Genomic DNA, 18545 nt, shown 5'->3' on the forward strand with positions numbered 1-18545 from the left:
TCCCTATCTCAAGGTCTTTAACCCTTTAACTGCAAAGTCCCTTGCAGGTAACATTCACAATTTCTTAACAGTTGGACATGGTGGTGGGGGCAGGGGGGCATTATTCTGCCATTATTTTGCACAAAAGTCATCTGAAATTTTCAAGTTAGTATTCCTACCTGAGAATTAATAGCATTTCTAATTGCCCAGTATGTGACATCTGCTAATTTAATATGCAACTGAAGCAAAATCTATCAATGAATTTTATTATCATAATCAGAATCTTTAATGAATCTATTGGTTTTACTTACACTTACAGATGTAACAAATATACCTTTTTTAAAAAAATACTATTTATCTCTCATTTGAATGGGGGGAAGAAGAAAAATATTCCAGGGTCGGAGTGTATGTTTTTGGTATAAACACAAATTCCTAACGGAATGTGTTCTGATTATATTAGTGATAAATTCCAGGAAACTGAATCAACTAAAATGGGTTATAAGACTTCACTTCATGATAATAGTTTTCAGTTCACACCAAAAAGCAATGTAGAGAAATGGATTATAGGTTACCACAGCTGGCTATAATCTCACACTTCAATAATACAGAAGATGTAATTTTCATGCAAGAATCTTAGTTGGAATTGAGACTTATTTAGTTAACTGCCTTTAATATTATTTTGTACTTGGTTATGAAAAGGTTTTTTTTTTTTTCAGAGAGAAGTCAAGGACCACACCTGAAGCTTATTTTACTCAGGGTGTGTTTTCTGTATAGATGTTAGAAAGGATTTCAATGGAAAAATATAGTTATTTCTAAGACTTCAGGGCCAGAAAAACCATCAGATAAATTTTTTTCCTAATTTTTTTCCTCTGAAATCCTATCATCTTGATAGAATGTAAGTATGGTTTCAAACTGAAAAGGAATTACCAGTATCAATGTGAATCAAATACTAATAAACACAGCTTGAAAACAAATCATCAGGAGAACAACCATTCTTAACCATGACATTTATACATAATTCAGTTTTACTGTTCCATTTTTAAATCTGTGAAAGCATTCCATAATCACATATAAAACTAGAAGTACAAAACCATAATAAAACAGCTCCATTTTTGAAGAAATTCTATGAGCTAAGTATCTTCTGAATTTCATTTGCAATGAAAATGTACTACTTTTATAACAAGAAAAATGTGTAAATGGGGGGAAGGCAGGACAGGAGAATGTCCTAACAAAGCCTATCTAAGCATACCACCAAGTACTCATCTTCATATGAAAACTAAGGCTGAAAAGACAAATTGAATGTAACCTCTCAAGGTGACTAGTAATTACCACCAAACTACCACAGCTGTACTCACTACTGAGTCTCCAAAAACGTACTCACCATTGGCTAGAATATAAATAGCCAAGTTGTTAAATAATCTGTACATTCTACACACACACACACACACACACACACACACACATACACAAAGCTAATTATCTGTTTAACCTTACTGTGCTATTCATTTCTCAATATATACCTGTAACAAATTAGTACACTGTACACCTTAAAATTATATAAGTCAATTATATCTCAATAAAGGAGGAAAAAAATGTACATCCAAGTTGTGGTCCTAAATCATGCATTCTCAACAGAAGAAAAATATTATAGATATTGCAGTAGTTTATGGTCCTCCAAAGTTCTACCCTACCCAACAAAATCATATTCATTAGGATTTTATGAGTAGTGGGAGTGGGGAGAGGACAAAGATTAGGGCACAATGTCTAAAAAGGCTCCTTAGGCCCTAATAGTGGAAAAAATGGTTGAGTAACAGTACAAATCAAGATGAACCCAACCCTGGCTATCAACTATAGGCATATGAATACTAGGGAATCCCTGATAACCACAGAACTATCTGCTTCATGCCCATCCACTCCTACAGCCCCACCAGTTCTGGGGCATCTCCAAGGATGACCCAGTTTGACTACTCAGGAAATATATAAAAATCACATTAGTCCATTTAGGTCATTTGTGAACTCCCTAGGAGGTGTATTTAACCACAAAGGAAAAGGTGGCATAGCAAATTACTTTAAATTCTATTTAGAGTCGGATGGAAGATGAAATTATGATATGAAATTTGGGAAGGAAGGAAATAGCTGAAGGAAAAATAATGGGTGCTGCATATCTCTTTAAAAAATAGGTAATATTGAACATAAAAGTTTTGTCAGCCATGATTCACACCTAAGAATTTTCACATGTGGATATAAATAAAGAAGAAGAAAATATTTCAGGTATAGAGGTAGCAATAGCTAGCTTCAGTTTAAAAGGAATTTCACTTATTTTACTCTTGATTCTGAAAAACTAGTATTATACCACATGTCCCTCATTTTCCACAACAATCCCAATTTCATGTAATTGTATTCTTACTCCTGGTCCCCAAAAGTGATTCTTTAAATACAAAACTATGATCTCATTAAGATTTTCCATACAAACAAATCAATACCAGAAATTCCACTGTTACACACTAAATACTTGGGGGACAGAGGAGACTTGGAAAAGCCTATCCCTCTACTCGTATTTAAAAGCAATATGCTTTGTAACTTTAGGATTCTAGTAAATGAAGAAAAGTTAGAAAACCAAATAAATGATGAATTGTTTTGACCCATCCATATTTATTTCAGCACTTCTTAATTCTTTAGTACTTGCAGTTGTTTCTGTAGGCTCCCTCGTAAAGCTTTTTTTGATGAACAGAATTACCTTGTATTTAACACCACAGCACTTAGCTCTCTTATGCTTCATCTAGCTACAAAGCACTATATTTGAAGAACAAGTGCTTTACAAACTGGACATGTCATCAAGTTACATGTGTACGTTGCACAAGAATATTCAGTCCAGAAACAAGGTAGTACAAGCAAAATGCATCATTGTACTCAAGAGTATGTATCAAAAATTAAAAAGAATAAACACAGAAAGTAGCAAAATCTCTTAACCAAGAAGAATCAATATAGTCACCCTCATTAGTTTCATAAAATTAAGACAAAGGACAGGGTAGATTATTTTAGAAAAGTAACACCTTAAGATCCAAAGAACCTGCACTCCAGGAAGCAAACTTCACTCTGGGAGAGGAGAGTTGATCTTCTATTTTCTGAAGGACATCATCAAGTTGGTGCCAGCCAAGGCCATATGGAAGTGCATCTCCTTCTGGAATATTATATGAGGTGTGAGGAAGAATTCAAGACAAAATGCCAGAAGGGGCTGATCTAGGAAACATAATCATCTTGTAAAAAATGCCTTTAAACACTACCCAAAAACATTCAAAGATCTTGAACCACCCTACCCTCAACCTTTCTTCTTCCTTAGAGAAACGGTATTCTAAAAAAAAAAAAACAAAAACAAAAACAAACAAACAAAAACAACAGAATGAAAGTTGTAAATGAGGATGCATCAAAAAGCCCACGACCCCCTTTAAAACTCTTGAATATGCAAGCCACAGAAAGGGAACCAACAGAGTATACACTCTGGGAAGCTCCATACCAACAGCAGCTCCTAGGAAAAATAATTCAAGGTAGACTACAGCCATCTCCCATTTCCCTCAATTTTCTTTTTCAATTTTCAAGCAAATAATATAGTTTGCTTTTTGCTTACAAACTAACAGAGACAGTGAGGAACAGAAACTGGCCTCAAGAGTAGGAAGACAGGTAACCTGACCTCTCAATGTCCCCTGCCAACTACTAAATCCATAGAGCTCATTCTGAGACTCTAGCATTAAAAAAGCCCCCCTTTGTATATGGCACTGTAATGCAATAACAGTAATGATAACAATAATGAAGATACCTTATATCTAGTGCCTTATACCTTAAAGTGCTTTAATGACTTTAATGGATTGAAGCATCCCTATGAGATCAAAGTCACATATTATCATTTCTAGTCTACATAATAGAAAATCAAGGAAAAAAGGTTAAGTAACTTGACCAAGCCTCACTCGTCAATACAGTGCTCTGATAACAGTTAAAGGGGCTGCTAGTCCCTTTGCTGCTTAGCTGGCTGCTCAACCTGTGGCCTATCCCAAAATAGCTCTCTGGCTTGGGAGCTATGATGACACTGGCCTGAGAAAAGAGATCTGTCTAAACTTAGTATCACTGAGGTCCAAAGGGCTCCAGAGAATTGGTTGGCAGACAAAATCATTTTTATAAAAATTAAGTTTCTTCACTTTAATTTTTTAAGATCCAAATTTCTTTAATTTAAAAATGAAATAAATAAAAAGATCCATGCCACCCACTCAAATATTACAATGCAAAATCACCTTGATAACTTCATAATCACTTCAAAATCACCTTGATAACTTCATAATTATAGAGAACAAAACACACAGGATGAAGAGAACAGAAAGGAGACACCTGTCACCAGGGTCTTTTCCAAGCTAGTGGTGAGTTGGGAGAAAACTGCAGAGCCTGTTACTTCCAGATGATAAGATCTAACCTTCATAGTTCCCATTAAATCTGTTAAAGATGAACACAACACACCCAGCTAAAGAATGCTCAACTATCACGTCACAAAGGCAGCAATATCTTTAACCATTACAAGGCCCAAAGTCTGAAAACTGCAAAACTGTATGTGCATTTGGTCATGTTCATATTTACATACATCATGTCCTCCTTCTACAAAAACTAATCACTCTTCACTAGAAGACTTTACCAAGAGAAAAAAAATAACCTATTCCTAACATGAAATCTCTTATTTATTTGGGTTACCAAGTATGTGATCAGAAGTAAAGTAAGAGCTAGGATTAATTCCTAATAAAACTTAACCTTGCTCTCCCGCCCACACAAAAGTAATTGTTTAGAAACGTGCGATTATTTGGCCCCAACCCATTCTTGGGGTGTGTAGCTCACTCACTGCCAGTAATTGCTTCCATATAAAACCGTGTTTTAAGACATGTTTGCATACTTATGATGATACATTACATTTATATCACATTTAAAACCCCAAATAGGCTTACAGGTTTTATTTTCTGTACTAAGAAACAGAGACTGCATGGTGTCCTAAAGAAACCACCAGAAAGTGGTTTCATTTTTTATTTTCAACTAACTCTCTCTCTCTCTCACTCTGAATGTTTAGCTTCCTGAGCTTTTTCTTTTAATTAACTGGAAACAAAACTCATTTATCTGGGAAGAAAATCAACCTAAAAATCTGTGACAAGAGACCATGAGTATATCCCTGTCATGAACCCAAATTGATATTACCCAGGTCAGTATGCAATAAATTCTACTGGCTAATAATCATTTCACTTAGGGCAATTTCATTTGACTCAGTAAGAAAAATAGAAAACTTCTATAATAATTGTGGTTCATATTTCCTTCCTTAAAATTACTAATGAAACACTTTTAACCCATCTGCTATTTTATTAATGTAGATTATACAAGTCGGTATGATTTTATTTACCTATATATACTTTTTTAATAAAAAGCAAATTCTCTTTCTGCATCAAAAACAAAATTTTAAGACTTAGTAACTAAATTTGTTAAATTTAATTTGTTCTTCATAGCTCAGTGATTTCAGAAATAGTTAATTTTCACTGTCCCATTCCACAAATAAGCTTGTGGTCAATGAAGGAACTCAAAATTCCCCCCAAAATGGAAAGAGAGAGCAAGAAGAGGAGGGGGCGAGGGGGGGAGGGGAGAGAGAGATTCATCCTCTTCAGGAAGCATATAAAACTTAGCATTAGCATACATGCTAGGGTTTTTGGAAGGTAGTATTTTATTATTTTGGCTCTTAGTACAGGCAAAGGTAGCAACTCTTCAGAGTCAGGGGAAGGGATGGAGAAGCTAAAGACTGATTAAGTTTTGTACTCTTCAAGCTCTACCCTACACAAATATTTACTCTATACCCTACATCGAAACCATGCTATTCCAGACCCCTTTGAGTACAGTGAACACACATGTACATACACACAAAAAACCACAGTAAGCAGATAAATCTTATTAGGTAAGAGCTTTACAGAAAGATGATTTTCTAGTATCACAATGTGATGTAAATTAAAAATGTGACTGGATTTGATTCTGATTATGGCTGCTACAATGTAGTAATTTGTTTAAAAAATACATAACGAAATTTTAGATTTTTGAGCAGTAAAAAACCACTCCTAGAGCAAAGGGATAAAAGCTAAATTTTGTTTTCAATACATACAAATTATATATATCACTCAAAATTATTAAAACTGTTCATAAGTTATTATTAACATTTTAGTAAAAAAAACCTCATTGCTTTACAAAAGAAATTCTTGACTTTAGAAAAGCTAAAATAGGCTTGCCCAGGGGTGCCTGGGTGGCTCAGCTGGTTAAGCAGCCGACTTCGGGTCAGGTCATGATCTCACGGTCCATGGATTTGAGCCCCACGTCATGCTCTGTGCTGACAGCTCAGGGCCTGGAGCCTGCTTCGGATTCTGTGTCTCCCTCTCTCATTGCCATTTCCCGGCTCACACTCTGTTTCTCTCCAATAAATTAAACAAACAAACAAACATTTAAAAAAAACAAGAAAGTTGGGGTGCCTGACTGGCTCAGTCAGTAGAACATGTGACCTGACCTTGGAGTTGTAAAGTCAAGCCCCATGCTGGGTGTAGAGATTACTTAAAAATAAAATCTTGAAAGAAAAGAAAAAAAAGAAAAAAGAGACAAGGAAAAGCAAAGCAAAGCACAGAGTCACAGAAACACCACCTGGCCCCCTCCAAAAACTTCATATTTAAACAAGCACCAAAACTCTTCTGGTAAAAGTAACAGGTTTTTTTCCATGGGCTATAATCATTCATGGACGATGCCTTAATTAAAGCTGGGCAACGAAACTGTATATTAAGCTGAGTGTGTTAAGTCAAAAAACTAACTTCTTAGCATAACAGAGCATACTCAAAGCATAATTTCTTAATGTGTCCTGTTAGGTCTACATATTAGCAGAGATGTAAACAATATCAGTTTTCAACCTTAACTGTGAATTTTTCCATTTTTAGTGCTTTCTGTCCCAACTTTAATGTTCTTTTAATGTAGTTTTTCCTGTGTGATATATCATATTTACCTCTGTAGCCATCCATCACTATTTTCTTTAATTGAGGTTAATTTCTTTCAACTTGGGGGAAGGTGGGAGGAAGGAGGGAATCCTCATTCTACAAGCACTGCGCACAGAGGGCATTCACAGCTGCTGATTTTTTAAATCACAAAGCCCAATTTTCAGGATGCTTAAAGTCCTCAAATCCACCTTACTGCCCTCCAATCTGGACCTAAATCAACAATCTACTGGGATGGGAACCCAGTTCCCACCCAGAACCACTTAATGAAAAATTTCTACCTAACTAAAATCCCTCCAGCTGCAACCTAAGTCCTTTTGTTTGTTTTCACTCAAATGGCTAACAGCTGGCACCACCTTCCATGTAAAATTATTTCATGTGTTTGGAAACTGTGATTAACTCATACCTTGGTCTTCACTTCTCCTGGCCACAAAAATCAGTTCATTTCTCAAATCTTTTAAACATTTTCTACTTTTAACTCTGGGCTCCACAGTTGTATTGGAGTTTAGAATAATTAAGTGGCCAGAAATAAGTGAAATACATTGTAAAGGTTGATAAAAGGGTTATTCCTCTGCTCATCTTAGAGCCTAGCCGTAGGGCCTTTAGAATGGGCTCTGGCAGAAGGCTGGCTGAAGATGTCCTCCCACAAAGCATAGGTGGCAAAGACAACTCCCTCACCCAGTTTTATGAAGTGGACCAAAAAGAGGGAGGGAGACCTCATAAGTCTAAATGTAGAGCCTGACAATTTTAAAAGCCACAATTAAAAAGAGATAAAAGCTGGTCAAATCTGGGCAAAGGGTTTTATTTTGACATGCTAATGAACATTTGGGTACCTTGCACTTGTACAGTACAGTTTACCTATCATCCTCTTAAGGATATGCATATATACTTCATTCCCTGGGAAGAGGCTGGGATGGTCTTGGGAATGAAGAGGAAAGGAATCCACTACCAAAGTTAGCCCCAAATGCTGGATGGTGAATTCTCCCCATGTTACAGACCAGAAGTAACTACTAGATTCTATCTCAAGCATTCATTAAGCGCCTAACACTCAACAGGCAGGCAGCAGGTGACCTGAAACTAGAAGTGGGGCAGTAGGAAGGAACCTTCTTGGTTTGGGCAGTCCTCAATGATGAGTTGAGGGTAAGCAGTACAGCAAGACACACAGAAGCAATATTATGGGCTTTTTAATGATGGTCTTTCAAAGGGATATGGAAGCCAAAAGGAGAGAAGACCCCAATCAGGCTAATGAAGTAGTCAAGGGAGGATTTATTCATAGAGTTGAGGCTTTCTAATCAATGCTGAGGACAGGGAGAGCTGCAGAGTCAGTCTATGGGTTGAGGGATCTCAGAAGCCAAAAGAGACACTGGGGAGACATGTATGAGAGCACTACATGCTCTACCAAGAAGTTCAGACATTATCTATATATTGTACAAAGTTTTCTGTGTTTTATTTTTTAATTGTATTAATGAAGTTTTCAAACATATACCAACGTGGTGTAAGCCACACCATCAGCTTCAACAATTATCAGGACATGGTCAGTCTTATTTCACCTATACTCCCCCTAATACCCCCTTAACCTCCCCTCCTCCAATGGATAATTTAAAAATCCCAAAGTATTTCACTAGTAAATACTTTAGTAGCTATCAAAGGCATTTAAGATCTGACATGATCAATCTATGTTTTAGAAGGATTACTGGTTCAGGGAAAGAGGTAACAAGACCAGTTATGTGATTTAGATAAGGAAGTCGGTAAGAACTTACACCAAATAGTGGCAGTAACCAGGGATACCAGGGAACCTTCTCCTAAGGTGATCACCTACCTAGAAGATGGTGACTGATAGGGAGCTGTGAGAGTGTCTGGAAGGAATGGAGTCTGGATGAGGACACTGCAGATAGTTAAGAATTAGAAAAAAAGAGTTGAGAGATATATGTAGTGTTTGGTTCAATGGGCCAACTGAACATGAAGAGAAAATGTTAGAGACAAAAAAGGATGAGCTTTTTCAGAGAAGAAGAGGAGAAAATCAAATTTACTTCAATATTTGAAAACATACTTGTGCCTGGGATGGGTACTAGAGAGACAAAGAAGTGGCCCCTACCCTCAGAGAACTTCCATTCTAACTGGAGAAATAGGCAGATTGCCTACACAAGCAAAAATAAATGTAAAATTGGGCTCAATGTTTTAAAAAAATATTTATCAAAAGAGGGGTAGGACTTAAAGCCAGTGAAGACAAGGTGGGATCTGAAGAAGGATTAAATTTAAACTGGGTTCAGAAATCAGAGCATGGTAGAAAGGAGAATAGGCAAAGGTAGGGAACTAAGAAATGGGGCACAGAGAGGAGAGAAGGAGAAAGGGAAAAAGAAAGCCGAGAAGCAGGCAGAGGGCAGAACTCTGGAGAACAATGTTAGAGGATTTAGGTAAAAAAAAAAAAAAAAAAAAAAAAGGCGACACCAAAGAAAGCAAGGGGCTTTCTTTGAAAATTACCAATAGGACCCTGAAAAAGTCCAGCACCTGTGCAGACCATGACTTAAACTCGAAGTCAGTTTAACATCTGTGGATGGTTTAAATATGCAGTGCACAGTTATGATATTTTGTAACTTTTTGCTTCAGTGTCTTGTGGTGTCCAGAGGTCTGCAAGCTTTACAAGGGCTTGCAGGGACTGTGTCTGTCTATGTCACTGCTGTGCTGGAGGTTCTAGTACAGTGCCTGACAGATGACCAATAAGTAACATGTGCTTTCAGAGACATTACCTCATTATCTATTTACAACAACAGGTTAAGTAAGAGAATCACTCTCCCTTGTTTTGCTGATAGGGAAAATGCAGCTCACTCCAGGAAGGACTAACAGTCACCAGACTAGGAGAAGATTGGCCCCAAAGCGCTGGGAAGAAGTCATTCTATATATAGTGAGTGAGAGCCAAGGGAAGGGGGAGCAGAGCTCAAAGAGGCCACACAGCTTAGGATGTGTTGTCAGTACAACAATAAGGGGTATGGGCTTCAGAGTAAGATCAGGCTTCGATCTGAAAATCCCAGTGCTGTCCCTTACTAGTGACATAGTTTCCCCACCTGCAAATGGGAGAAAAGTAGTCTCCATTTCACCAGCTTAATGTGAAGACTCAACAATGATGCATGTGAATCACTGAGCAGGATGCAGTAAGCACTCAATTAGCAGCAAATGTGCCACCTCTTATTACATTAACATGGACGGAGCTTCACTGCCATTCAAGCTTGTCTGAGATCCTGAGAAAACCCTGGTGCTGTGAAGTGCACACCACCCAGCAGGGTATCTCCAGACTCCAAGAAGTGCTCTAGGAAAAATCCCTGAGTCTGGAACCCCTGAGAAGGAGGAAGCTGGAAAGAGGGGCTGCAGGTGGGCATGCGGCCCAACGGTTTGCTCAATGAATTACTTACCCTCAAATAAATGTTAGACCCGACAGTCATGACTAGAAACAGAAAGCTCATTCCTTCCTGAAGCACTTCAACAGCAGGGCACTTGACACAGTACTGTGTCAAATCTAGAAGGTGAGCTCCAGATCTCAGAATGTGACAGACTGGTCATCCAGAGATATGGGAGAGCTGACCAGGGACGCCCATCCACTGTCACTTAAAGATCAGGGCCGACCCTCAATGTTGACAGAGATGGGCTAGTTGTGCTCTTCTGTTTAAGTGAAAAAGAGATGGTGGGAATAAGAAATCTCTCCCTAAAGGTCATCCACTCTTGAAAATAGACACTTTTCTTTCCTCACGATCCATAGTCAGAAAGCATTTCCAAATCGTAAGTACTATATGACATCAACATCTTTAAATTAATTTGGTCTATGGCTTAAGAACTCAAAAGACAGGCACTTGGAGGAAAAGAGCCAAAACTGAAATGATCCACGTGAACACTGGAACAACTGCCTCCAGATTAGGAGCTTACCCACAGTGACTGTGATAACCAATCTCCCAGGGGTTGATTCACTTGAAAAGCTTTGTATCCCTCCCCCAATTCATACAATATTTTTTTTCTGAGCAAGGTGACCTAATCTGGAGTGGAATGTGCTGTATCTGTCCTGAGGCCAAGAGGTGGCACTGAGTCTAACAGGTATGAAAAAGTTATCAGTCTGGTGAGACTGATAGGCTTATATCCCTCTATACTTAAAATATGGTTTTCAACACAAGCTACCTCAGAATTAATAAATCTTTCAACAGACTGTGTAGGACAATGTGCTCCCAGGTATCTGAAATCAAAACCAAACTTAATATCTGCTATTCTGGAAGTCTGTTAAATACTGTTATATGGCACCCAAGGTTTAGGTTTAAGATGTGTGTTCATTTTCGTCCAAGAGACAGCTACAAGTATAGGCAGAATATGTGTCACAGTTGGCTTGCCTAGCGTATCCTGCATGAATAGTCAGCAAAAAAGATAAGACGTTTACAGATTTTAAAGGCCCACCAACAGCAATACATGAACTATAATGACAAGACAAAGGCTTACTCCAAAGGACATTCAACTTGATAAAGGTGTCACTATTCATAGTTACACCCCTAGCGTGTATATTTTTCTCATGGAAGAATGTATTTAACACTTTATCCAATTTTCCCTAGAAATGTATCTTTTGCTAAATGACAGATAAACACCCCCAAGAATTTTAAGACTGATTTTATTACCCTCAGCACCCCAATCCTCTATAAAGAAGCAACATTTCCAACATGAAAACATTTTAGCCAGCACCGCTTTAAGTTAAAGTAGTATCTTTGCCATTGTCTGGGGGGAGGGAGGCAGGCAGGAAGGTGGGGACTAGAAATGGAAAAAGAATTTTTAAATCCCTGTTGCATTATCTACCAGGTGTAAGTGAATAATAACTAATATGTCTGCAGCCTCTGCCTTAATCTTAAAACAAATGATAGTATTCAAATATAATATTTCACATATGCAGACTGATAACAGGTTTTTCCTTTCTTTATTTCTTGAAGATTCTGTGAATGACACAATACAAAGTACAATGTATTTAATGAAAGGTTTCCAGGCTGATTTCCCTACAGATTATTTTCTTTCTTTTCTCTGGAACCCACACACCGGGTATACTGCAGGGACCAGGGGTATATATAAAAATAAACTATGAGCCAGTATCAGAGCTGATACCCTTCTCCTACAGGGGCAAGTGAATTATTAGATCTGTGTCATGAGTGTTTTTTTTAATATGCCATTGTTCCCACTTGAGCACATTAAATTTTCCATATCCACTTTTAAACCAATATAACCTTTTTTTCCATGTTCATAATGTTCATGCTGTACATTAACAGGCAGAAAATCCAATAGCTTAAGTCTTCATATAGTAGTTATATGTTAAGCTTGGTGGATGAAAACCTTTTGCATTTTCCCCCTCTTTGAACAGATACTATACTGGAGTTGGCTAAAACCCTAGGAAAAAAATTACACCTCATGGGAAACTGTACTAATATTTTTTTCTTTTATGATTGATCACAAACCCATTTTGAACATTACACATTTTTTTTAAGTTTATTATAACTCTGGTTCAACATCTTCTAGCCCAACAAATTGAAGGTGCTGGAATCTTTTGGTCTGGAAGATGTGTTTGCCAATTATTTTTGCACTAGTGCACATAAACAGGGAAGACTGGATCTTAGGTATGAGTTATACATTCCTGTACAAAATAATTGTATATTCTATGAAGACTGATTCTTTTTCTGGAGAAATATACAACAACACAAGGGAAATCTTGTACTAGCAGCATAACTGAAGTGGCAAGATACAATATTAGAAAAACAGAGCTACTTTCATTACTGTGATGCTGTGTGTCAGAATGTCTCTCCTTAATGAACCTGTTTGCAATAAGACTCCGGGTGCAAAGAGGCTATTTAGAGAGACTATTGTGTCTATAGCGAGTCCTTCAAATATCTTCCTACCATTAGACATGCCGCATTGACCAATTCTGTCCTGATTGCTGTTCTTTTTACTATCAAGGGACATTCTTGCCCAGACAGACGGATGGATCAGACACTGCAGTTCATAAAATGTTTACACTGTACACACACACACACACACACACACACACACACACACACACACACACACACACACACACACTACGGTACTAGCTACAGAGCTCCAGATCACACAGTGAGTCGAATGTGGCAGTGTCATATGAAGGCTTATGACTTTCCAATATCAATGAAAGGATTTAAGTTAAACTTTGCTCGTCCTGTCTGCCTGTCACTCTCAACAAAAAGCCTTTTTTTCCTCTCTCTTTTAGTATATGCCCATGCCCATTGCTCACATGGGAACACTTCAGGCAAATGTTTTCTGGGTCATAAGGTTTCCTACTCTACTAAAATTCTCTCCTCATTTATGACAAGAAAAAAAGACCACACATGTCATGCCATCAAAAAAAGGGGGGGGTAAAGCAGAGCACAACAACAATAATAATAAAGAACAGTCAAAAGGACTTTCTAAAAAGATTTAAAATGCCAACTCAGAGTGACAGAAAACAAGAGACTCGTCTCTACCATATAACTGAAGCATTCTGGCTCACGCAGTGGCACTAACCAAGTACACACAGGAGAGGCTGAGGTGCTTAGAAGAAACTTCCTGTTCGTCTTACTCTACTGTGTTCTCATCAGCTGCCAGGCTTTGCTATAGCTTCACCTTTCACACACCTACATGCTAAGTGATTCTCTACAAAAGCCCTTTCGTCTGTGTTTTTTCCAATAGAGCATCCTTTCCATTGAAATACAAATAATATGCCTGCCAGCCACCTGAAAAAGGTTTTACACATCTCCCCCATCTCAGCTGTCAAGCAGAAAGAACTTCAAACCCAAAGGTCCAAACTGCCAGTACACTAATAAATGTAACAACTACTAGTTATATCTATCTGATAAGGAATCAGAGAATTGCACACTGAACTGAACCTAGAGCCAATGAATCAAATGCATCCAAAGACACTTTCAATTCCCATTATTTTTAAATTTCTCTCTCACCTCCTCCTTTCTTCCAGGCTCAACCTGATATTCTAGCAGACCTGACAAATGAACCATCAGCTGTCCTGTAGCTCTGATGTCCAAAGCCATTTGGAATATCTATGATTCCAAGTTCTAAATCCCCATCATGATAAAACCTTAAAATAATGCCTCTATTGAAACTACTTTGAACATTTATTGATAACACATAAGCATTTTCTTTAAAAAATTTTTTTAATATTATTTTTGAGAGAGAGAGAGAGAGACAGAGCACAAGCGGGGGAGGGGCAGAGAGAGAAGGAGACAGAGAATCTGAAGCAGGCTCCAGGCTCTGAGCAGTCAGCACAGAGCCCGACAGGGGGTTCAAACTCACAGACCGCAAGATCATGACCTGAGCCAAACTCACACGCTTAACCGACTGAGCCACATACATAAGAATTTTCTAATTGACGTATTTGACATTGTGAGCCTGTTTAAACACATTGAGGAGCTGCCTGAAGATTTAGGAAGTGCAGAGACAGGAGAGACCTGGTAGCAATCATTTTCTTCAAGGAAACTAAGATTGTAAGAGATTTAAGAAAACCTGTCTTGGAACAAACAACCCAAGCCCCTAAACTAGGACTCCAAACATTGTGTCTACTGGTCTAGCTCAAACCAGGCTGTAGCTCTATATGCAGGAACCTTTCTCTTTTTACTAATAAGAAGTTTTGTTTTTTAAATAGCAACAGCTCTACTAAAATATGTTCACTTATATCTGTCATATCCACTAGTGTAAAGAGAAAAAGAATGTGAATAAGTACAGAGAGTACAAACAATCGAAGAATAATTTCTATGTTCCTTAAGAACAGTTATTCTCAAAGTATGGTCTCAGGACCAGCAGCATCAACATCACCTGGGGACTTGTCAGAAATGCAAATACTCAGGCCCTCCCCAAAACTGGCAGAATCAAGGAGCGCCTGGGTGGCTCAGTAGGTTAAGCATCTGACTCTTGATTTTGGCTTAGGTCATGATCTCACAGTTCATGGGGTTGGGCTCTGTGCTGACAGCATGGAGCCTGCTTGGGATTCTCATCTCCCCACCTCCGCTCCCCCAGCCCCAGCTCTCTACCCCTCCTTCGTTTGTACACACACACACACACACACACACTCTCTCTCTCTCAAAATAAATTTCTTTAAAAAAATCAGCAGAATCAAAACATCTAGGAGTAGGGCCCAGCAGTTTGTGACTAAACATGACCTCTAAGTGATTCAGATGTATGCTCAAATTTAATTGCCTTATCTTTAGAATATACACTATGATTTACTGAGCTTCATATTAAAAATATTTAAAATGGCTAATGCTCCTTAAGGATATAATCAACTGGCTAGGAGCCAAAAACAGACCCACAAATAGATCTATTTTTTTAATGTTTATTTATTTTGAGAGGGGAAGGGGGGGAGGGAGGGAGAAAGAGAATACACAAGTAGGGCAGGGGCAGAGACAAAGAAGGAGAGAGAAAATCCTACACAGGCTCACGCTGTTAGCACAGAGCCCCATGTCGGGCTCAATCTCATAAACCCTGAGATAATGACCTGAGCTGAAATCAAGAATCAAACACTTAACCGACTGAGCCACCCAGGCATCCCCCTGATTCTTTTATTTAGAGACAGGCAAGCACTCTCTTTTAGAATAATTAATGAAATTAAATATTTAAATAATCACAAATTTAGGGTGAGGTGGAAATGGAAATGAATGGAATATTAAAATAAATGGAAAATAAAATGGAAATTAATGAATTTAATAAGAATCAATGGTGAAATGCAAAGACATGTTAAACAATATGAAGGTATGATTATTTGAAAATTAAAGATTAGAGGGGCACCTGGTGGTCCACTCAGCATCCAATGCTTGGGTTTCAGCTCAGGTTATAGTTTCCTGGATGGTGAGCTAGAGCCCTACGTCAGGCTCCGCACTATGCAGAATCTGCTTGGGATTCTCCCTCTGCCCCTCCCCTGCTTGTGTGTGCGCTCGCTCGCACACTCTCTCTCTCAAAATAAATAAATAAATAAACTTAAAAAAAAAGAGGGGAACTTGGGTGGCTCAGTCAGTTCATCATCCAACTTCGGTTCAGGTCATAATCTCATGGTTTGTGAGTTCAAGTCCTGCATCAGAGCCTGGAGCCTGCTTCAGATTCTGTGTCTCCCTCTCTCTCTCTGCCCCTCCTCTGTCTCTGTTTCTCTCTCTCTCTCTCTCTCTCTCTCTCTCAAAAATAAATAAACATTAAAAAAATTTTAAATAGGGGCGCCTGGGTGGCGCAGTCGGTTAAGCGTCCGACTTCAGCCAGGTCACAATCTCGCAGTCCGTGAGTTCGAGCCCCGCATCGGGCTCTGGGCTGACGGCTCAGAGCCTGGAGCCTGTTTCCGATTCTGTGTCTCCCTCTCTCTCTGCCCCTCCCCCGTTCATGCTCTGTCTCTCTCTGTCCCAAAAATAAATAAACGTTGAAAAAAAAAAATTAAAAAAAAAAAAAATTTTAAATAGAAAATTAAAGATAAGGCACCAGTATAGGACAAAGAGAAAATGAAGGTGTGGGTATAAAGATATTATGAAACTAGCACCAGATAAAGAACAAAATAAGTAAGTGACGGGAGAGAAAGTACTGTTACGTTAGTGATAACATCACAAGAGAACTGTGCGAAGTAGAAGAAGTTTGAACTGGATCCGGCATTAAATCTCAGGGAAATTATTTCATGAGTACTGTTAACTCAGAAGGTAAAAAGTGGATCAGAATCACTCATGACTTCAAAATCAAAGCCTCTACTGTTTCTAAAAACCAAAAGTTAGATACAAACTAAATACTCTTTTAAAGATTAGCGACTGTAATCACAGTACTCCCAGACACTGTAATTCCAGGAGGCCATAAAAAAATTATATGCCTCCATGACTCTAACACAAGTAGAAAAAGCAATTAAAATATAATCATACAACTCCTGGTTCAAAAAATATGGGCATGTGTATGTATATGTGCATAGAACAGTCTGGAAAGTAATAAGACACAATGGACACTAGAGCAGGTGATTGGTTTGCAACCAAGTTTTATCTCTTCTTTATTTTCTCATTTTTCTTTTTTTTTTTTAATGTTTATATATTTTTGAGAGAGAGAAAGCATGCATGAGCAGGGGAGGGACAGAGAGAGAGGGAGACACAGAATCCAAAGCAGGTTCCAGGCTCTGAGCTGTCAGCACAGAGCCTGATGCGGGGCTGGAACTCACGGACCGCAAGATCATGACCTGAGCCGAAGCCGGACACTTAACCGACTGAGCCACCCAGGCGCCCCATCATTTTTCTTGTTTTTTAAATGAACAATGATTACTTTCATAATGAAAAAATATAAAAATACAGACACAAAGTTTTAAGAAAAAGAGAATAAGTGATTGCCTTTTTATATGCAGGGATGGGTTGGGGGTACTGCTGCTAGCAGAGGTATTAGAGCAGTAATAAAATGCTAGAGACTTCACAAAAACAGAATGTCGAGACAAAGATACAAACTTTGGAAGGAAAAAAACTCTAAACTACAGGCAACCATCATAATGTATCAGTCTCTATATTCAGCAAAAAAGGAGGGGGGGGCAGATCAAAGCCACTCACCACATTCTAATGATAATCTAAGTGAAAAGTGGAAAGGACATAGTTTATTAAGCACATTCTATGTGCCAGATACTTTCACATAATATCTCCCTTAATCTTCCTAACAACTTGCAAGGTATTCCCTCTATTTTGCAGGTAAGAGGCTTAATTAAAGGAAACAAGTATGTTTCCAACGCTCAGTGGTCTCCAGAGTTCATGAGCTTTTCCCACTACACTAGGCTCCAAAAGGAGTTCTTAACATAGTTCTTGAAGTGGTACAAGCTGAAATCTAAGATGTTCAAACAACTTCAGAAAGGACTCCATTATCCCTCTTAAGTACAAAATAAATATAGAATAGAAAGGGAAGAGGGGGGGAAAGGCAGCAAGGACTGATGTGAGGCAAGCTTTGTAGGCTGTGTTAAGGACTTGTGACTCCTAAGGGAAGCTGATTTTAGAAATGCTCCTTTTGGGACACCTGGGTGGCTCAGTCGGTTAAGCGTCTGACTCTTGGTTTCAGCTCAGCTCATGGTCTCAGAGTTGTGTGAGTTTGAGCCCTGTGTTGAGCCCCACATCAGGCTCTGCACTGGTGGTGCAAAGCCTACTTGGGATTACTTGGGATTCTCTCTCTCCCTGCTCCTCCCCTGTGAGCATGCACTATCTCTCTTTCAGAATAAATAAATAAACATTAAAAAAAAAACAAAGAAAGAAATCCTTCTTTCGCTTTCTGTAGGGCCTAACAGTGGTAAGGCAATGACCAAACAAAAGCTGTGGCTTACATAAGTTACCAGAGAGATGGAGAAGAGAGCAAATTTAAGAAGTATTCAAGAGATAGAACTGACAAGATATCCTGATTGATGTGATGATAATTCTTCTTTTTGACCCAACAACCATATGAACTTAACTCTAAACTTACTTATACATAACTTCACCACTAACAATCTTTGAAGGCATCTCCAATTTGGGGTCTTGCAAT

The 18545-nt window shown here is 38.4% G+C and overlaps 1 protein-coding gene across 23 annotated transcripts in view; it reads right to left on the reverse strand.

The window, feature by feature from the left end:
* The window catches only part of BNC2 (basonuclin 2), a 441344-nt gene that overhangs the window by 326424 nt on the left and 96375 nt on the right, over positions 1-18545 (reverse strand). The window contains exon 1 of one of the 23 annotated variants that reach the window (XM_045468001.1): positions 3033-3259. The exons of 21 other annotated variants lie outside the window; for them this stretch is intronic. The gene's annotated coding sequence lies outside the window, so the exon portion shown is untranslated. Of the gene's footprint in view, positions 1-3032; positions 3260-18545 lie in introns of those variants that run through there. One more of the 23 variants, XM_045468007.1, reaches the window with a different exon arrangement.

The sequence above is a fragment of the Leopardus geoffroyi genome, chromosome D4 (assembly GCF_018350155.1).
Source record: "Leopardus geoffroyi isolate Oge1 chromosome D4, O.geoffroyi_Oge1_pat1.0, whole genome shotgun sequence".
NCBI classification, from domain to species: domain Eukaryota; kingdom Metazoa; phylum Chordata; class Mammalia; order Carnivora; family Felidae; genus Leopardus; species Leopardus geoffroyi.